This window comes from Ananas comosus, linkage group 24 (assembly GCF_001540865.1).
Source record: "Ananas comosus cultivar F153 linkage group 24, ASM154086v1, whole genome shotgun sequence".
Classification (NCBI taxonomy): domain Eukaryota; kingdom Viridiplantae; phylum Streptophyta; class Magnoliopsida; order Poales; family Bromeliaceae; genus Ananas; species Ananas comosus.
In genome coordinates this window covers 3,826,296-3,848,698 of record NC_033644.1, presented here as the reverse complement: position 1 = coordinate 3,848,698, position 22,403 = coordinate 3,826,296, and the positions used below count along the sequence as shown (strand labels likewise).

The 22,403-nt window shown below is 42.5% G+C and overlaps 1 long non-coding RNA gene across 1 annotated transcript; it reads left to right on the top strand.

The window, feature by feature from the left end:
- On the top strand, positions 15,722-16,248 carry LOC109728637. Its single transcript, XR_002221051.1, has 4 exons — positions 15,722-15,784; positions 15,870-15,936; positions 16,034-16,101; positions 16,218-16,248. It is a non-coding gene; the product is annotated as an uncharacterized LOC109728637 (long non-coding RNA).

Here is a 22,403-nt window from a genome sequence, read left to right as displayed (position 1 = left end):
TCATAGAGAGAGCCCCAACACTACCTCTAAAAAGCACCTCCACTCCGGATCAGCTCCCCGTGCCCCCGATCAACCGCTCCGAGCGCTCCGATCCCTCCTTCTAGGGCTTCCTCGAGCTCTCGCCATTGGAGACCGGAGCAGAGCTCGAGCGCTTCAGCATCTCCCCCATCCCACAAAACAAATCCTTCCAAAAAATTTAAAAAAAAAAAGAACCCGACCCGGTTTTTTTTCCCTACTGTTTCGGTAGCTCCCTCTCCGCGTCGGAAACCCGGTTCAGGCGATCTCCGCGACAAAAAGACCGAGAACGGAGGGATTGAAGAACACAGAAGCGAGAGAACAGCGAAGGCGACGAGAAAAAGAAAAAGGAAAAAAAAAGTTAAATATTTTTTAAAAACAAAAGGAAATTATTAAAATAATAATTAAAAAAAGGAAAAAAATTGGGGAAAATATTTAAAAAAATATGGAAACATTTGTTTAATGCGACGAGCTGCAGAAAACGAAATATGCGTTTCGCGATTCAAATTAAATTTCGCCCCGTCCATTACGCTAATGGGGGTAATAAATAAATCGGGGAATTGGGTAAAACGGGCAAAGAGAAGTATGACTTTTATTTTTTTTATATAATCGCTCGAATTTTCGAGTATTTTTAAATTCGAAACTTTTGCGTTATTAAAGCTGTGGAGCGACCGACGACGACCGGCCCTTCGCCCACCACTGACCTACTCCTTGTCCTTTTTCGCCCAACTGCGAACTTAAAAAATGGCGCGAGCACAAGTGCCCCTGGTTTTCCGTACAATTACGAAAATGCCACCGGCCATCTCTCGCCAGCACGCGCTGCCTTTTGGAAGCTTCGAGCGTGCTTCCGCTCAGTGCGGTTGCGCTCACCGCCGGGTGAACCAATCGCTACTCGCCGCTGGTGAGAGACAATTTTTGCCTACACCGGGTGTATGAGTGCATCTTTATTTACACCAAACAATCAAGACTCTGTGATTGAGGCCTCCAAAATAAAATACATATATATTAAAATACCAATTTATCAAAAAGTATAATAAAGTTTAGATTTCAATATCCAGCCACTAGATAAGTAAAAAAAAATACGACTTTCTATATGTAGAGGCTTATTTGTTGTTTCTAGATCATAATTATTATTATATTAGATTTTTATTTCAAGACATGAAATAATAAATGTAGGAGCAATTGCTTATGTACTTCTGAAAAGTTTCCAAATTTTCGATTTTTACCTCTCTTAGAAGGCTAATATTAAAAATATCTTATTTACGTTCCGAATTATTTCAAAAATATACCCTAAAGTAGCAATAGTCGTTATCTCTGTGAAATTACTATTTTGCCATTTCAAATATATCCTTCTATAATTACCAACTTTTGTTATTTATTCTTAAATTAGGGGCAAAAGAAGTATTTTAATTTTTTATCTTTTCAAATATACTCTCTATTATTACCAACTTTTCTTATTTGCCCTTAAATTAAGATCAAAAAAGGTATTTTGATTTTTTTTTTCTATAACTTTGGTAGACATTTAGCTTACGTTTAACCTGAGCTAACTTAACAGGTGGTAACTTCAAGAATATTTTTGAATTACGAAAGAACATATAAGGAGTATACTGGAAACAAAAAAAGTAAAAATAAATTAGATATTTTTGAAGTTTAGAAAAGTACATAGGTATAATTATCCCCATAAATATAGTAATGTTGTCTATACATTTATTTATATAGTGAAAAACCCACTTATCCAAATATGCCGATTTGTTCATTAGTCTTATCAATTTTTTTAATACCAAAGTATAAAAAAAATTATAAATTCTAAGATCGATGAGTGAGATGTAAGGTATAAGGTTGTATATAGGATGTACAGATAGATAGCATTTCCCTATAAAGATAGTAGAGTTAATTTCATACAGCTCTCTGTAAACATATCAAATAGCACCCACAAAGTTCAACTTTTTATATTTATTTCTAGAAATGTCCAGTGATATTCATATTTGTTCCTCTAATTTGTTATTATTCGAGCATTATTTATTTTTAACAGAAAATAATATGTCCCTCTAAAAATTCCAACTATTAGAATTATGCAGGAATGTTCTTTCAAAAATTTTCAATAATTATTTCTCCCTTTTTACCATCATAAATAATATAAGAAGGGTAAAAAGGTCAGTTTACCTCATTCACTAATGAGGGTTAAGTATTTTATGTATAGTTAATTATATTTTTCTAACGGATTCTAACAGTATGAGTATATTTGAAAATATTAAAATGTTTGCAGGGATAAATATGAAAAGTTGAACTCTGTTGTAGGAATATATTTGTTATTCGAGATGCTTACAGGGAACTGTATGTAGTTAACCCATTAGCATCATATTGGTGTAAGGAGTCCAAGTCTGCATTGGGTGCATGAGATTATTTCGCCTGCGCCCTCGTGAGTTGTTTGGCGGGTGGTCAAACGGACAAGACAGGTGATGATTAGGTGGTGTTGGTCCAGTTGTACTTGCGATGCATGGACGGTGAAAGTATATCATCTATCTTAAGACTGGACGTGCCAGATCCTCTGCAGTGGCTGTGACACATTCACGGCGGCTCCACTGAGGGGCAGGGATGTCCACGATAGGTACGGATACTCAAAATTTTATTCGAATCTGAATTCAAACGAAGCGAATTTATTTGATGGTAAATGAATATAGTTTTGAATATGGATATCAAAAATAAAAACCCAACGAATATGGATACGGATATGAATTTTGACTATACTCGATCCGAACCCGAACCCGAACTCAACCCGAACCCAATCCGAATTCCGAATCCGAATTTATTTCACATTATATATAATATGCATGTGAAAATTTGATATTATATTTGAATTCATATTTTAAAAATTTAAATTTAATATTATATATTTTGAAATATTGAAAAGAGAAATAATTATTTCGGATTCGGATTTTCAGGTTCGGATTCGGATTTCGGGTTTTTGGTAAAGTTCGGGTTTGGATATGAATTTTTAAAATCCATCGGGTTTGAATTCGGGTTCAAGTTTCGAGTTTGGAGTCGGGTTCGGATTTTTGAAAATCCGTTTTGAATTTGACCTGTTGTCATCACTACTGAGGGGGTCTTTTACATAACAGTGCCATCATGTTACTGTATGCATGTTAAACTAATTAAGGTTTTTTATAAAAGTATAATATCTTTTTTTAAAAAAAATACTATAATAAGATGGATAAACTTAGGGACAAATTTGATCTATTAGAGACATGAATAGTATGGTATCACTAGCGTACTTTAGAATTTTTTGACTCTTGCGAATGTAATCCTGAAAAATTCCAATGCCTTCACTTCTTACTTTTGATGAGTGGCTGATGACGACAGAATCAACCGGTCCATAAAGAAACCAAATCCAAACTGTTCAGCTTTTTATGTCTTCTCTTTTCATTGCTCTTTTGAATTTTCAACATTTTTAAGAAATCCATACAAATACATAATTTGATGGTTGTGACAATAGACGTGGCATAATTTTATGCCTCCACGTCTTTTTTTGTCTGTTCTGTTTATCTGCTTCTTCTCTTTCTGCCTAAAACCTAATTTTTTGTCCCTTTCTCCCTATCTCTCTCTCCTCCCTATGCTGCTCCCTACCCTACCTATACGCCTCTTCCAAGGCTTCTCTCTACGCCCGTCTCTTCGGAGGCGTATCTCCACGCCCTCGCTCTCTCCTCTGGCCCGCCCTGTACGCCTCTTCCGAGGCGTCTCTCCACGCCCACCCTCTCTCCTCTTGCCCACCTTGTAAGCCTCTTCCGAGGTGTCTCTCCACGCCCTCTTTCTCGCCTCTTGTGAGATCCCTGGTGTTTGACTGTGGAGACTTGTCGACAGCTCTGTAGAGTGTCGGGACAAGTTTGAGTCGCGTTGGCGCCAAATAAACGCAAAACGGACTCCGTGCGACGCGAGGGCAGTTTATAGCGAAGAAATCTGCAAACTGCAGATTCCTCTGCTTGCTGTACCGGTACAACCAGCACTCTGTACCGGTACAACCAGCGCGCATCAATTTAGCTGCTCTCGGGTTGGCTCTTGTACCGGTACAGGAGCCTGTGTACCGGTACAAGGGGGTTAGGTAGAGGGCTAATTAAGTAATTATCTCCCTCGTTTGTATCACCACTCCACCTACTTCTATATACAGGCGTAGAGAGCTTGAGAGGGAGTTTTCTTGCTGCTCCTTCTTCCCCTCTCCCTCTCTAGCTTGGTTCAACCGTGGAGGAGTTCGGTTGGAGCTCGGATTCGACACCGACGTCGCGCCGCGAAGCCGTTCGGGGATACGGTTTGGATTGTAGTGCTACGAGGAAGCTAGGCGAGGGTGCGTTTTCGCCGTTCTCGACGCCGTGTCGCTGACCGATTAGCCTTTGAGGTGAGCGTTCCGTTGCGTTGCTTCAAGTATTGACATTTCGAGCTAGGTGCTGTTTGCTGATTCCCATCGTCGACTGTTAGTATTTCAGCTCGTACTCGGCGTAGGAGCATCGGTTTTCGACGGGACTTGGTTCGTTGGATTCGGGACTTCGAGAGGAATCCACGAAACGCTTACTTGCTGGATTCGGTGAAGGTTAGCTTGATCGAATCTCTGTTGTACCTCACTGCTGCAATTTCTGGGCTGAATGGTGACTTGTGTACTGTAAGGCGTAGAGTTAGCTCGATTTTTGGACTCGGTGGATTCCTGGTGATCCAGCAGGTCGCTCTACACTAGTGGAAGTCCTTCGCTGCCAGGGATTAGCTTTTTGGAGGTGGGTTACATCGGTTTTGACTCATAAGTTCTAAATCGTCGACATGTATAAATTTTGATTTGTTGATATAGCCTTTTCTAGCCCAAATTCATGGATTATATGGTAGATTGCATATCTGAATTTGGAGTATGTGGTAAGAAATTGAGTAGTTTATACATGTTGGACTTAAAAATTGAATTAGGAGAAAACCTGCGATTTGGACCTGCCACTTGTTTAAAGTGCCTGACTTAGCTCTAGGAGCCGTTATAAAATTGTACTGTCGCAGTATCCTTGAGACGAGTACTCCAGATAGTTTAGAATACTTATACGCCCGTGCTGGTATGCCGAGTGGATTTTTACAGGGTCGTTCTGGTTGTTCCGGACTGTTGGGTGCCGTCAGAGTTGACGGTGGACCCATATCGCCTTTTTGGCGTCAGATTGTACCGAGGGCACGTTACTTGTTGGTTGTTAGACCAGGTTGAGTCAGTTACTTGGACTTTGGCTTGACAAAGCCTGATTGAGCTCGACAGAGATACGCTGCATACTCGGTTGGGTAGCGCCCACGAGTGCCACTCCGGAGTCAGGCTTTGTGCTTTCACGTTGGTGTCGCTCATGCCAGTTGGACTTGCTCTCCACGGACCAGTTAGTGTGGATAGAGCCCGATAGTCACAACGGGGCAGGGACGGGTGTATTCACAGTCCCAGGGACGGGTATGTTTACAGTCCCGATTGGATTGGGTCAGATTTGACATGTCCTACAGTTGGTTAGTGTAGAGCATGATAGTGTAGTGACTTGTAGCGGTTGAGTTATTTCCTGCATTTTTTCTACTATCTTGGCTCCCTTCTGTAGACTTAGTGGGTGGACCGATGTTGTTTTGGGCGGTACCCACTGAGGACTACTTGTTTTTACAGTAGTTCTCACGCCCAGTTGTTACCTATGTTTTTGCAGAGCCACAGGTTCCGGCTGCTGCACCGTCCGCGGATCAGGATCGAGGCAAGGGCGTCGCGAGTTAGAGCCCTACCCGACGTGCTGAGCTAGAGGTGCCCCTACTGCAGGTAGATGTTTTGTTTCGAGTTTATGTACATAGTGGACTTAACTCGCTAGTGCGAGTAGCTCTGTATTTTGGATTTGGACTATGTATATGAAACTCAGTTTGTTTAGCTTCTGTTTTCTCTAGCAGCTCTCTACTACTGTTCGTAGTAGTGTTTGATTTACAGGTACCACTGTCGCTTCGTATATAGGAAAAATTTTTTTGTATACGGCGGATTTGTCGGCGTGCCCGGGGAACGAGACATCTGGGACGTGACACCTCTTGCTCGCTGCTTTGCCTCTCTACCTCCCTCTCGCTCATGAGTGCCCTATCCCCCTACCTATCGAGGTAAGTTCTCCGAGGTCTCTTTGGATCGCCGCCGGTCGCATACGGGATGAACCCGTCAACCGTGTTTCACCTGTGCCCATCAGGTTGGACCGGGGATGCGATGAGTACAGCCTTCTCCACCTCTCCCTTCATGATAAGTGCCCTATCCTCCTACCTATGGAGGTAAGCTCTCCGATCTCTCTCTAGATCGCTCCACCCTTCAGTTCGATCGCGCGGATGGTATAAGTCCGTCTATTGGACGGTGGCCATCGAAGTTTGATCTACCCAAACCCCTACTCTGATGCCTCTGTGGATGTCTCCGCCGCTCCATTAGACCGCGGATGGAAAGAGCCGCCCATTGGATGGTGGCTATCGTGATAAACAAATCCTCTGTTGCCTCTCTAGGCTTTTAGTTTTTCAAAAGATTTTCACTTATTTTCTCTGTTGTCTCTCTAAGATTTTAACAGATTCCCACTTATTTCAAAAGATTTTTACTCATTTTTCTTCCATTTTGTTTTTCAGATTAAACCGAAACTCTTTTGGATTTTTCTGCCTGTCGTACTCTGTAAAGATCTCCTTAGAGTTTCAAAAAAATTCCACTTATTTCTCTTTGGCTTGGTTTTAACAGAGCTCCTTAGAGTTTCAAACTCTTTGGCTTGGTTTTAACAGATCTCTTAGAGTTTCAAAAAATTTTAACAGATTCCCACCTATTTCAAAATATTTTTAATCATTTTTCTTCCATTTTGTTTTTCAGATTAAATTGAAATTCTCTTGAATTTTTCTGCCTGTCTTACTCTGTAAAGATCTCTTTAGAGTTTCAAAAGATTTTCACTTATTTCTCTTCGACTTGGTTTTAATAGATTACACTGAAATTCTCTTGGATTTTTCTAGCTATCTTACTTTGCACACTACTAATTACCCAAATCTTCCCACTGTTGCCTTCACTCTTCATTTCTGTGAGAGTGCAAAGCTTCGGTTAGCAGTATTATAAATTGGTCCTCTTTTTTTTGAGAGAGAGAGAACATGAAGTTTACCTGTAAAGCTAAAATTGCTGAAATTGATACATCATTTGGCTGGTAGTACAAAACTTGCTATAATTGCAAAACAACAATCAAAACATATGACGATACTTTTTGGTGCTCCAATTATGGTACAAATGATCAAACTCCCATACCATGGTACTTATCTTTCTTAATAATATTTTAATTTTCTTTAAAAATATTGGGTAGTTTTGTTCCACATGAAATTAATATTGTTTAACGTATTTGCTGAAAATAGGTACAGATTAAACACTATTGTTGAAGATAAAGCTGGTTCGTGTAATTTTACTATCTTTGGAAAGTTTGCACAAGATTTGGTTCATTCTCTGGCTCAGAATCTAGGCACTTTATCCGGTTCAGATAAATTTACTCTTCCACCTGTAGTAAAAACAATTATTGATAAAAAACACATCTTTCAAGTGGTTCCTGACACACCAAAATTTAAGTCAAGTCTTCCTTCTTTTAAAGTCTTAAAAATTTTTACTCAAAATTTGGACACAAGAGGTAAGTCTCCTGCAAGAAAAAAATTATTTGTTGAATGTGAAGAGCAGCTTGATTCACCTGCTACTAACAAACAAATCCGCGAAGACTTATTTGAAGAGACATCATCAGGAGCTGTCGTTTCATCAAAGTAATAAAACTATAACTTCTGTATATTTTATAGTTGTGGTTATTGTAATTTTGTATAATTTTTTCTAATTTGTATATAATTTTGTTAAAACAATTCTGCACAACCTGCTGCAGACTTGGATGAAATCCAACCTACAAAAAGATGTCACCTTATGTAATGTCTGATGTTAATTTACTTTCGTATATAATGACATTCTTTATATATAAGATAGTTTGTTTTAAATGCCTCTAATTGATTTGCAGGTTAGATGAAGATTCACCAAATGAAGATTGATTTGCTGAGTACTTACATTTACAATGTGTTGGTTTGTTTGAAGCTCTATGTTTAAAACTATCACTGTAGTTTAAAACTATGACAACTCATTTCAGATTTGTATTTTGGTTTAAAACTATATGCCTCCCTTCATTTCGGATTTGTATTTTGGTTTAGAACTATATGCTGATTTGTTTGAACATTCATTTTGATCGATGTGCCTATTACGGTTTTTGGCTTTTAGATTTCATATATTCTGCTGTATACCTTTTTGTGTTGTCCTTTTCAAAACTATGTCAACTCATTTCAAATTTGTATTTTTGTTCTATTTGAATATGTATTTTGATCATTGTGGTTTAAAACTATGTAATTTAGAGATTGAAATGACGATTAATATTGTTGATTAATTAATTTTATAATAGTAAAATAGTCTTTTGCATGAAGTTTATTAGTTACTATTATTACTCCATTTATAATTACTGTCCAATTTATTAGTTTTCATATGTTCTCCAAATAGGGTGACAATTTCACATTGTACATTTATTTTAACTTTTAAATATATGTTTGCATATTATATAATTACATATTTTATTATCATTTCAAAATATATATTAAATTATTACTAGCCATTCAAGCTAAAATTTACATATTTTGTTGTCGTTTCATATATTTTCTATTTTTTATATATGATAAAATTCACATCAAAATATTAGCGTCAAAACTGTTTTAAAATTTACATCAAAATATTAGCCTCAAAATTGCCCGCAGCGAAACACGGGTTCAACACTAGTATCTATCTATACAACACATATATGATGTACATTATGCACTCTTAGATATAAGAGTTCACAAAATTCTTTTAATATTTTTAATAAAAAAATAAAATTTTGATAAGACAAGTGAGCAAAAGTTTAAACATTGCTTATAACTAGTTCTTGCTTAGAGTATAAACTTTGAACGTATTTATAGGTTGTACCAGCAACATTGCTCTATTTTTTAAATACTAAAATACAATTGATACTTCAAAATAAAAAAAAAAAAAAAACTAAATTAAACTTTTGGTCCTCAAACTTTGAAGTGCGTCATATTTTGATTCTCAAACTTTAATTTATTATGATTTCTGTCTCAAAGTTTATAAATTGTTATAATTAAATTCCACAATACGATTTATTGGTTAAATAACGATCTCTCGCTAATGTGGTACTGATGTGATAGGATTATAATCAATAACATGGCAATTATTTATGTTAAATTTGGTTTGATTTGTAGTTACCTAAATTGGAATTAAATCCTAATCTAATTGGGATATTAGATACAATTTAGGTTTAATTTATCATATATGGATTATGAGTTGGAACCTAAGTCAAATTGAATTAGATTAGAATTGTGTTTAGAAATCCAATTAGATTAGAGTTCCAATTAGACTATAATTTGAAGTGACATCCTATATATATGCTGCCAAGTTAATGAAGACGGGGGCGGCAACTCGAATTAAGCCTTGCATGTTAGAGAGTTCTTATTTTGTACGGTCAAGGAGCCTAGATGCCATGCTAATTAATTGAAGGTGAGGTTGCTTGCTTATGCCGAGGAGTTGTGATGCACTAATTAATTAAGTGGCTTGTGATGGTCCGTACGGTGGAAGCAACACCATCAGCCAAGGTCCATGGTTCCGTACATTCTTGTTTTGGTGAGCCGAGCCAAGATATATTGTCCGGACGTGCTAAGAAGGTGCTGTATGCGGTAACGCGTCTCGAATATATATTTACTTTGGTTTTCGGTTTCTTCGAGAGATTTTCTTTACTCCGCCTTCTCGACATTAATAAAGTAATTGTTCCGTCTTCACTCGTGGACGTAAACCGTTGGCCGAACCATGTAAAATATCGGTGTGCTCTTCTCTTATCTTTTCTTTTCGTGCATTAAGTTATTTTCTGGATCTATTTTTTGCCGTTCCGATTTTAACAATCTAGATACATATCACTAACATCAGCAAATTACCAATATCTAGCAACAGAATTGGACTACATAACTTTATTACAACAATTTAGAAAGTTTGTGTCGCAACCCCAAATATCAATATTAGCAACTCAATTTTTTAACATAAAATTTTATGAAAATGTAAGGCTTAGAAGGGCATAAAATGGATCACCTGCTTATTACTGAGAAGTATATCAAAGTGGCACAACAAAGTAAGAAAGAAATATAGCATATATAGGACTGATAAGAGGCATAATACAGGGGATGCAGGAATAATTACGATACTAGTGAAGAACTCGCACGTTACGGCGGAATGATTCTGTAAAGATAAATAAATAAATGTAGTGTCCCTGATGTTTGGTTGTTTGTGAGTTTTCAGCATCTAAGGCTGAGTACCGGTACCAGAGAGGAGTACCGGTACCCCAGTAGAATTACAGAACAGGATGCTCTCGGGTTTGCGTGAAGGGATGCTTAGTACCGGTACTGACCTGTCGAGTACCAGTATCGAGCCCAAGTACCGGTACTGCATCAGGCTGGTACCGGTACCGAGTGTGCGAGGCTGCGGGCTGAAGGCCTGAGCACCGGTATTCAAGTGGAATACCAGTACTCCAGCTAGATTTTTGAATTGGTGAGAGGTAGTTTGATCCTTTGATGTGTCGATAACACCAGCCTTATCCTCAGCCCTTATATAGTTGTAGAGAGCTTAGAGAGGAGGATTGTTGTTCTACTCCCTCTCTCTCTCTAGTTTTGGACGTAGCTCGTGGTGGAGGTCGCGGCTCGAGCTCGGGTGGATTTCGATGTCCATCCGGAGGGCCGTTCGAGCGTGTGTGCATTGCGGTTTCGCCATTGGAGGCCGGGCGAGGGCGTGGATTCCCTTCTTTCGACTTCTCGTCGTGGTTGGACGAGCGTTCGAGGTGGGTTGATGTTTACCGAATTCGTCGGATTTCCTCCTAAGTCTTAGCATCGTCAACATTGGTTTTGTTTCTTTTGCTAGTACGTGAATTCATGGAATTTGTATGTTAAGGCATAAAATCCAAATTTGGAGTTAAGCTAGTGATTGTATACATGTTGGACTTGAAAATTGACTTAGAAGAAAACCATTAAACACTACATTGTCATTTTCAGAAAATTACCAGATTTAGCTATAGGAGCTGTGGTTCTTTTGTATCGCTGCTGTTAGTACGCGGTGGATACCCAGATTAGTGTAGGTTGAGGTTACGCTCGTGCTGGGATGCCGAGTTCGTTTTACAATAGTGTGTAGACTATTTTGTACTGCCGGGTGCAGTCGCGGTTGACGGTGAACCTAGATTTCTGTATCTTGCATCAGATTGTGCCAAGGGCACGCGAGCTTTGGTTGATAGACCAGTGACCCATTTGCATTGACTACAGCCTGTGAGAGCCTGATTGAGCTCGGCAGAGACACGCTTGCATACTCGGTTGGGTCGCGCCCACAAATGCCACTCTGGAGTGAGGCTTTTACTTGTGTTGATGTCGCAGCCATCCTGTTTTGGACCGTTTACTTAGACCGGCCATCCCCGAGGGTGCTATACGGTATAGTTTGCCTATAGGCAGGGTGGGTCCGTTTGGGCAGCCCTAGTGAGATTGGGTCAGAGTGATGCATATTTTATTTATCTACTGATAGCTTGTTGGGTTAGCTATAGTACAGAGGCATGTAGTCCTTTACTATCTTTGTGCATATTTTTTGTAGACTTAGTGGGTGGGCCGTTGAGATCGGTGACAGTACTCACTAAGGACTACTCATTTTTGCAGTAGTTCTCACACCCAGTTGTTGACCCTTTTTTGCAGAGCCTTCGTCCGCGGCTGCTGCTGTTGTGGATTCCGACCGTGGGAAGGGAGTTGCGAGCTAGATCCCTACCCGTCTCGTTGCCGTGCTAAAGGAGTACCTTCCACAGGTAGTTTTGGGGCTTTTTGTACATATGGTTATATTGTCGAGGTACTCGCTGGAACAAGTTGTATTGTAGACATTTTGTATGTACAGGAACCCCTTTATGTTTTATATATGCTCATTTTGTTTATCAGCTCTATACTTCTGGTTGTAGTTATGTTGTGATTACAGGTACGGCTATCACTTCGTATACACGAGAAATTCTTATGTATACGGCAGGTCTGTTGACGTGCTCGGGGAAACGATGTAATCCGGGGCGTGACAGATTAAGTTGTTATCAGAGGTTAGAATTAGGTCGTTGGGACCTAGAAACTCTAAGTTTGGCAAACCTTAGAAAGTCTGGACGCGAGAGGCGTGACTTATCGCGAAAGTCGGCGATTGTGATGTTTAACTCCTCCTAGAGTGGAGGGAGTGATCGAAAAATTACATCGGTTGCAGACGACATAATTTTGAGGAGAAACAGGGGCGACCTTCTAGACTTTTGCTTGATTGGGTCGAGAGTTGATTGTGTTTTGTATTTGACCCCTGTTTTGATTTCAGGTAGCTATGTATCGACGTCGAGGTCGACCGCCGACGCAGGATCGTGCAGCACCATCCGAGATGCCAAAGCACGCAGGACCGAGTGCACCCCCTGATTTGAGAGACCAGCTGGCTGCATTGACTGAGGTGACCCGGCAGCAGGGGGTGTTACTACAGAGGATGTGTGAGACTTTTATCTAGTAGCCGAGTACAGCGCCCAGAGCGTCAGAGCAGCAGACGCCACCTCTTACTACTCCAGTGGTTGCACCAGCCATAGCTGTACCCCCACCAGTAGCAGCTCCTATAGCACCAATTGCACCTTCCAGAGAGGCATCGCAGATGTCCGAGGCTGAGCAAAAGCGGATGACCGAGAGGCTTGCTCGCTTCTGTCGGTTTGATCCGCCGCACTTCGATGGCAGTTGCACGGAGCCCTGGGTTGTAGAGGGCTGGGTAAGTGGGATGGAGAAGCTATTCGAGGACTTATTTATACTGGAGAGGGAGCAGGTACATCTGGCAGTGCACTGTTTGGTAGGTGATGCGCACGCTTGGTGGAGGAGGATGAGGCAGACTCATGGATTGGTTGCTCTACAGATGAGGTGGGACGAGTTTTGTGGATTGTTATACGAGCCCTATTTCCCAAACAGCGTGATGCAAAAACTCGAGGAGGATTTGAAGAAGCTACAGTAGGGGGGAGCGATCAGTTCAGGAGTATACTCATGAGTTTACTCGACTTCTGAACTGTGTGTCATTCGTAGTCAGGGATAAAGCCCCTAACCCGGTTGCGCAATTCTTTCATCTCACGAGCAAGAATTCGCACCGATCGCTCTTTGTACCTCAAGTCCTCGCCAAGCTCCAGTAGAGTAAAGTCAATCACGTGTGAGGGGTCAAACACGTATCTCCTCAATGCCGAAACGTGAAATATATCATGAATACCAGCCAGTCGTGGGGGTAGAGCAATCATGTAGGCTACTGGTTCAACTCGCTCCAACGCTTCAAACGGAGCTACCCGAATGCTCGTTTTATAGCTGTTGTTGTACGCAAACTCAACTAGTCTCAAATGTTGATGCCACCCTACTCCAAAGTCCAGGACACATACTCTCAACATGTCCTCCAGAATCTGAATGGTCCGCTCCGACTGACCATCTGTCTGTGGGTGAAACGCTGTACTGAAATGTAGCTGTGTACCCAAGGCCGTCTGAAGGCTCCATGAGGAGCGTGAGGCTACTTGGGAGCCGGAGACGGTGATGCAGAAGTTCTACCCCTACTTGTTTGAGGCTGAGGTTTGAGGTATGATTCTAAGTTTCGAGAACGAAACTTTTTGTAGTGGGAAGGATGGAGTGTACCTGATGTTTGGTTGTTTGTGAGTTTTCAGCATCTAAGGCTTGTCGACACATCTGAAGAGTGTCGGGACAAGTCGGAGTCATTTTGGCGTGAAATAAATGCAAAACAGACTCAACGCGAGGCGAGAGTGGAGTTCTGACACTAAAATTCGCAAAGTGCAGGATTTCAGTGTTGAGTACCGGTACTAGAGAGGAGTACCGGTACCCCAATAGAATTACAGAATAGGATGCTCTCCAGTTTGCGTGAGGGGATGTTGAGTACCGATACTGACCTGTAGAGTATCGGTATCGAGCCCACGTACCAGTACTGCATCGGGCTGGTACCGGTACCCAGTGTGCGAGGCTGCGGGCTGAAGGCCCGAGTACCGATATACAAGTGGAGTACCAGTACTCCAGCTGGATTTTTGAGTTGGTAAGGGATAGTTTGGTCCTTTGATGTGTCGATAACACCAACCTTATCCTTAGCCCTTATATAGTTGTAGAGAGCTCAGAGAGGAGGATTGTTGTTCTACTCCCTCTCTCTCTCTAGTTTTGGACGTAGCTCGTGGTGGAGGTCGCGGATCGAGCTCAGGTTTAGTGGTTATCAACGAAATCAATTTTCAAGTCCAACATATATACAATCACTAGCTTAACTCCAAATTTAGATTTTATGCTTTAATATACAAATTCCATGAATTCGAGTACTAGCAAAAGAAACAAAACCAATGTTGACGATGCTGAGACTTAGGAGGAAATCCAACAATTTCGGTAAACATCAACCCACCTCGCAAAGCTCGTCCAACCACGGCAAGAAGTCGAAAGGAGGGAATCCACATGCTCGCCCGGCCTCCAACGGCGCAACCGCGATGCACACACGCTCGAACGGCCCACTGGATCGACGTTGAAAACCACCCAAGCTCGAGCCACGAACTCCACCACGAGTTACGTCCAAAACTAGAGAGAGAGAGGGAGTAGAACAACAACTGGACCATTCAGACTCTAGAGGATATGTTGAGAGCATGTGTCCTAGACTTTGAAGGATGGTGGTATCGACATTTGAGACTGGTTGAGTTTGCGTACAACAACAGCTATCAAGCGAGCATTCGGATCGCTCCGTTTGAAGCGTTGTATGGACACAGGTGTCGATCACTATTGTATTGGAGTGATGTGGGTAAAAGGAAGACTCTGGGGCCTCAGATTATGATGGAGGCAGAGGAGAAGGTCAAGGTTATACGACGACATCTTGCGACAGCCAGAGTCGACAGAGGAGCTACGCTGATATCAGGAAATGAGACTTGGAGTTTCAGGTTGGAGATTATGTGTTTTTGAAAGTCTCGCTGTGTAATACACTGAACTTTAGCAAATTGCGAAGTTCGAGTGTGTGGATTGATATGTGGGACTATCCTACATGTTCTAAAAGGCTTAGACAAGTTTTTGGACAAGTTCGAGGGTGATTGGAAAGCTAAAAGCGAGAAAGTGTATTGCTCTGGCGAAAATCAGAATTTTCTGCATTGTGTACCGGCACAGCCATCATTGTACCGGTACACAATGGCAGAAACGTGGCAGCAAGGCTATTTTGGTAATTTCACATTCTATTCTTATCTCCTTACCTTCAGCTCGACCCCTGAAGCTTCTTAGATGGTGCTAGAGCTCAGAGAAGCTACCCTGCATCTCTCCTTCTTTCTCTCTCTAGGGTTTTTCTCTCTCTACGAGAAAGTCGCCGATTTGCGTCGATTTCGCGTTCCGCTTGATGTTTGCTGACTTGGGGACTTGAAGGAAATTCTTGGAACATGGGGAGAAGGTGTTTCACTGAGTTTTTTTTGTAAGTTTATCATCAGAGAAGCTAAATCTCAGCTGTAGAGAAGTAATTAATTCATTTTTCCTCTAGTTTGTGGTTTCGTATCGGATTTTGAGTCGTTTGGATTTCCTGGCTTCCAACTGAATTAGAGGATGTTTTCAGAAGTAAAGAGGAGTTATTTTGGCTGTGAATTCTCCACTCTAGCTCAGTGAAAAGTTGCTTTAAAGCTGGACTAAGGTAATTAGTTATTATGAAGCTAGTTCGGAACGATACGAAGTTAATTAAGTAATTGATGCAGTTTGGAATTGTTCCTTCGCAGCAGGTTTACGAATCACGTTGAGCTAATTTCGTGACATGGGGGACTAGTTTGGGAGGTGGTTAAACTAAGGGTAAGTTGAAATTTCAGTTAGAAAACTGAAATCACTAGATTTCGGCTATTTTAACGCGTATATAAGCATTTTGATGCCATTTTGACGCTGTTCGCAGCGAGATTGTGATCGAGCCTTGGATCATCTTCGGCTGACTTGTGAGGACTCTTGGAGGTTGCATTTGAGGTATGAATGCAACTCAAAACAGGGATTTAAGTTACTTCTGTACTCTAAGTGCAAATTATGCCGAAATTGGACATTTCAGTTGTAATTTTGATACGGTTTCGATGTTTTGTTTCCAGTAGGGTTGAGACCTAGTGGAGCTGATTTTCGGGGCTTTGTTGGGTTGATTTGTGCATGGTAATAGGTGGGTTTGACCTAACCAGAGCAAGTGAAGCTCCCCTATGTTCTATATGTCACTATAGAGTTGGTACATAGGCACTTTTATAATTATGTGATTGATAAGGACTCGACACTCGTCTCCATCATGTTTGATACATAGTTGAATTGAAATCTCTATAAAGTAGAGAAAACTTATGCATGAAGGTATTTATGGTTATGTTTAGTTCTGTTGAATATCTAAGGGGCAAGTCTATATGCTTCTATACAGTAGAGAACAATGACATTCTCTTGAATTTATTGATTATACAGTAGAGAACAATGACATGCCTTGTGATTATGTTGATAGTACCATGATAGTGGAAAGTTTCTAATGCCATATGTAAATTAGTATTACTTTCACATGTTTACTAATCTAGTGGATACTAGTTATTGTCAATATTTGTTATATTAGAATTCCGATCAACAGATCGAGAGAGAGAACATTGTGCATTACGGCCTAATGTTGAGACATATTGAACTATAGACTTTGCTTGCTTGCCATTGTGCTCATTCGCACACGCTTGTGAGGGTAGCTCCCTACAAGCCGACACTCCGGAGTTGGCCTACGCAACAGTTGCTCGCCCGTGCGGGATTGGGTGCCGAAGTGGATTGCCGTGGGGAGTGTATACTACCAAGGGGCCATTAGGCGCGGCGCAAGCCGGACTACCTTGTGTAGGTCCTGATGAATAAAAGGAAAACTCTGAATGAAATGAAAGTTCTAAATGACAGTTGACAGTAATGAATGGTTACCGGTTATAGTGTACAGTAGTTACTTACACAATCGTGCTTATGTTCATGTTTATGTTCATGATTACAGCAGTTGCTATACCTTTATTATGCAAATGATTCATTACTGTAGAAAGTGATTACATGTTGATTTCATGCTTATTACTTACTAGCCTCATAAATATATCATGCAATTACTGCTTTTACTTTCATTCAGTACATCATGAGCCTAGTGGTGTAATTCGCCGAGGCTGGCGGCTTACCCACTGGGAACTATTGTTTAATAGTTCTCACGCCTTTTTTTTTATTATTGTTTTTACAGAGCCTGTTACAGGAGAGGCTAGGGATCGTGGCAAGGGAGTCGCGTCTAGCTAGTCATAGTTTGGAGCGTGCTAGTTAATCACCTTGCTATTCGGGCTACGGCCGGGGGTTATGTCCCTATGTTTAGAGAGACTACCACTGTACCTATGTTTTGAGTAACCCTGTGATGTATATGAGTATGTAGAACCAGTGATAATAGTTTTCTTACTTCTCTTTGATGTGAGATTTTGGTTTGGTTACTCTTTGTTCTTTTGTTGATAGTATTATCGTCATGTACTTTGCTCTGATATCAGGATAGGATTCTCTATGTTTTCTTCCTATCGACTTGCTTCGTTTTGTAGACGCCTTATATACTGCAGGTGTATGGCGGGTTTGTACCCGTGCCGGATATGCTTCCGCTAGGTACCCGGGCGTGACAGATTATAGTGGTCTCAGAGCCTAGGGTTGAGTCTTAGTGAACTTAGCAAACCTTAGGCTGGTTAGACTATAAGAATAGGCTCGTGAGAGACGAGGTCTAGTCGAGTTTGGGGTCAGCGGAAGTACTTCGATTGGGTAACTTATAAACTCCAAATGGTAGGAGTTTGATCGGAATGTGCAATTACTAACTTTGCAGAGGGCCACGTTGGTGGCCGACAACGTGACATCGGAAGTTAGTATATGTTACATTTCATTACTTTCGCTCGGTTAGCTGGTTTCTATCAGAAGTAAGGGTTCCATAGTATAGGTTTTATTAATCTATGTTTGTTTTGTGCTGCAGCTTAAGGTGCCTTTGACTCGTTCGAGGACCGCCGAGGCAGCTGAGGCGGCTGATGCGGAGGAGGTGGAGACCTCTATTACCTCCGGGTCCAGTGAGGTCCGGGAGTTGCGGGATCAGCTCGCAGTGTTGACTGAGCTAGTGACACAGCAGGCATCGGCAGCGTGACAACAGATGGATGCTGCGCGCCGACAGAAAAACAGGATAAAGCGGTTAGAGGATTTGTTACTGCAGCAGATGACTGACAGAGAGATCCCTGATTCTATGCCTATAGGACCAAATAGGGATACGACCGTGAGAGCACAGTCACCGGTACGAAATACCTCGCCAGTAGCTCCGAGGGTAGAGACCCGACAGGAGACAGTAGTACCACCACCAGTGCATGTGGCTGCGACAGGGACAGTATTACCTGAGATGGTGGGGGCTGAGGAGCGAGAGCGGATGATGGAACGACTGAATGAATTCCGTCGTTGCAACCCTCGTATCTTTGACGGGGAGAAAGCCGATCATTGGGTGGTCGAGAAATGGCTAATGCACATGGAGAAACTTTTGTTGAGGAGCGATACCAAGTTTGGTTTGCGACGCACCATCTGGACGGCGAGGCTTACAGGTGGTGGGTAGATATCCGTGAGGACCCCTGTGTGGATTTGTCAACGATCACTTGGACGAGATTCAAGGAATTATTGTTGACAACATACTTCCCGCAGAGTGTAAAGAGGCAGGTGGAAAGGGACCTGAGAAATCTGAGGCAGGGGGACAGGACAGTAGCTGAGTATGATCGAGAGTTCTCTCGATTACTGCATTGTGTTCCTTTTGTGGTCAGAGATGATGAAGATAAGGCTCGCATCTTTGAGGTGGGGTTGCGACCTGCGATCTTCAGGTTGGTGCAAGCAGCAAACCTATCGACTTATAGGGAGGTGGTGAACCGAGCATTGATTATTGAGAAAGGGGCGGAGATTATGAAGGAAAGAGATATTGTTGATCGAAGTAAAGAAAAAAGGACCAACAGCTGAGAGCAGTGGTCAGCAATCCTTCAGGAGACCGCCAAAGTATCCAAGGGGCCAACCGGGCCAATCGAGAGGTCGAGGTTCTTCAGCACCCCGTGGAGCACCGGAGCGTCGTCGACAGCCACGTTGTGTCATTTGTGGTGGGCCTCACTTTCCACCACAGTGTCCACAATGTGGGGGCAAGTGTTTTATCTGCGGCAAGGAGGGCCATTTTCGCTCAGAGTGCCCGCGAGGTTCTTCATCTGCACCCTCATCAGCATCAGCACCTACATCTTCAGCTTCGAGCCAGGGGACCCCGACAGCACCCTCTCAGTATAGACGACCACTGGGACAGCGGCAATCTGAGAGTCCTCGGCAGGGTTCGAGTGGGCGTATGTATACTGCCCAGACTGAGGAAGCCGCAGCAGCGGAGGAGGTCGTAGCAGGTATTATTATGATTTATGATGTTCGTGTTCGTGCTTTATTTGATACGGGTGCTTCACATTCTTTTATTGATCGGTAGTTCGCCGAGTTGCATAGCATTCAGTTGGTACCTACTTTACATCTGGGACGAGTGATCGTGCCCAACCATATCTTAGATGTTCATGAGTTTTGCCCTCGCTGCCTCGTTCGGGTAGACGACTGGATTATGCCAGTAGATTTATTAGCACTACACAAACTGGGTGAGTTTGATGTAGTATTGGGTATGAATTGGTTGACACGGTATTATGCCACCATAGATTGCACGAACAGAACAGTGACCTTTAGATAACCGGGTCAGCAGGAGGTTGTTTATAAGGGGTGTCAAAGTTCATTGTTCGCAATGACTATTAGCTCCTCGTGAGCGCGACAGTTGATACAAAGGGGTTGTGTAGCGTATTTGGCTAGTATTTCTGTGAGTGACGGAGAAGCCGTCAAGATTGATGATATCCCAATTGTACGGGTGTTCGGGGATGTGTTGCCAGCTGAGTTGCCGGGTATGCCACCTGATAGCCGCGTGTTTTTCCTCCTTTCGACTCCTCGCCGTGGTTGAACGAGCTTTGCGAGGTGGGTTGAAGTTTAGGGGCTGTTTGGATCGACGTAAAACTGGGAAGAAAAATTTTCGGTGGAAAAAAAGTTTTACGTAGTTTAGTGTTTGGTTTGTAGGAAAAGAAAAATAGTTTTCCATGATAGTTGTTTGGTTGAAAAGGAAAAGAAAAATAGATGAAAACTAGTTTAATATATTTTTTATTATATATATTATTATTATATAATAATTAATATACTATATATATTATTATTATAATTTTTATATATAGATTAAATATATTTAAAATTATAATAAATATATTACATAATATATAAGAGTTATATATTTAAAAATATTAATAAATAATTACAAATTTATAAATAAAATATTATATAATAATATTTCTATATAAAAATAAATGAATATTTAATAAATAAATATATATTTATAACTAACAATATATAATATATATATAATATTATATATTAATATATATATATATATATATATATAATAAGAGGGAGGTCCATTGTGGACCTCCCTCTCACGCGGTCCACGAGGCGAGGATGACCTCGTGGACTTCGTGCTCAAACCTCTTGACCCGCGCCTTTTTTCAAAATGGGTTTTCGTTTTTGGGAGTGCACCTTGGTCTCACGCCGTCCACGAGGCGAGGATGAACTCGTGGACCGCGTGCTCAAACCTCTCTTGACCCGCGCCTTTTCATTAATGGGTTTTCGTTTTCTGTGGAAGGCAAGCGAAAAATGAAAACTTGAGTTTTTTAGAGAATCTGTAAAAAAAGTTTTCCAAAAAATTTTTTTACAGGCAACCAAACGTCGGAAAAAAATTTTTCTAACGAAAAGAAATTTCGGAGCAATTTTAGAGGGATCCAAACACACCCTTACCGAAATCGTCGGATTTCCTTCTAAGTCCTATCAACGTCAACATGTGTTTATTGGTTTAGGGTTTAGTATGTGCATCGACTGCCAATGGCTGTCTACCGTGCCATGCGCGCACGCCCCTCCTACCTCAACGCTTCCGTGCCCCTCTCCGACGACTTCCGCGCCCGACAGATCAGCCGCCGAAATGCCATACTGGTTGATGTCCTCCCTCCGGCTAACCTGGGCCACTTCCTCCAGGACACCTTAGCTAATGGCCTCGCGAATCGTTTTGGTGGGTACCCGTCCGACTTCCACATCGCACGTTACCGTCAGCGCGACTTTGTCGTATTTTTGCCGGAATGGGTGCCGTGCGATCAGCTGCTGCGTAGGGAGACTCTCAGTTTGGGAGACATTAGGCTTTCTTGTTACGCCTGGGACCCCTACACCGGCGCACCTAGACCCCCTCTCTCCTACAGGATCTGGATCAGGCTCGTTAGCCTGCCATACGAGTGTTGGTCATCTAGGACCGTGGCTGCACTCGTAGGCGGCTTCGGCCGATTCATCAGCGCCGACGACTTCACCACCCGTATGGCTGACCTTTCAGGCTATCGGTGCCTTATCGCGGTGAATCACCTCTACTACATTTCGAAGAACCTGGAGATCAGCTTTGGAGATACCTCTCTCTCTATTTTGATCCAGCTGGAAAGATGGTTCCGCGTCACGGACGGGCTTCAAGACAACAATCTTCACAATGAGCATGTCGATCAGCATGACCCTGCTGATGCGCCGCTCGGTGGACACTGCCCCGCCACCACTAACAGAGGTAGGAGGTCATCAACCGGCGGGTCAACCAACTACGATGCAACCTGGAACTCTTCGGAAATTCTAGACAGAAGACGGCCTACTCTCCTCGTCGAGCCCTACATGTGCCGCCCGGACGAGCAACATCAACACCAGCGATTGTCCTCCCCTCCTCCTCCGGATAGGCGTCAGGACGAGCATCACCGGCATCAGAGAACGTCCTCCCTTCCTCCTCCGGACAGGCGTCCTGACGAGCAGCACCGATCCTCCCCTCCTCCTCCGATCAGGCGACAGCCTGAACCTCGCTCCCCTATCCCACTAGGCGACTTCCTCCGAGCCGACGCTTTACCCACGCTTCGCGACTTCCCCCACGCCGTTGCTTCACCCTCGAGCCGCTCTCCCCCCTGCCGGGCGACCTTTTCCGCACCGACGCATCTCCCCAGCCGCCGTTTCCGGGCAAGCGGCCGCCGCCGGCTTCGGGCAAGCGGCCACCGCTGGCTTCCTCCTCTTCGGCTGAAGGCGTCGTTCGCCTTTCGAATTCAAATCTCCCGCCATTCAAGCTCTCCTCTCTGGTGTCTGCTGACGACAGGGCAGCTGTCCGTACAATCTCGACTGGCAACCGCCGCCCGTTG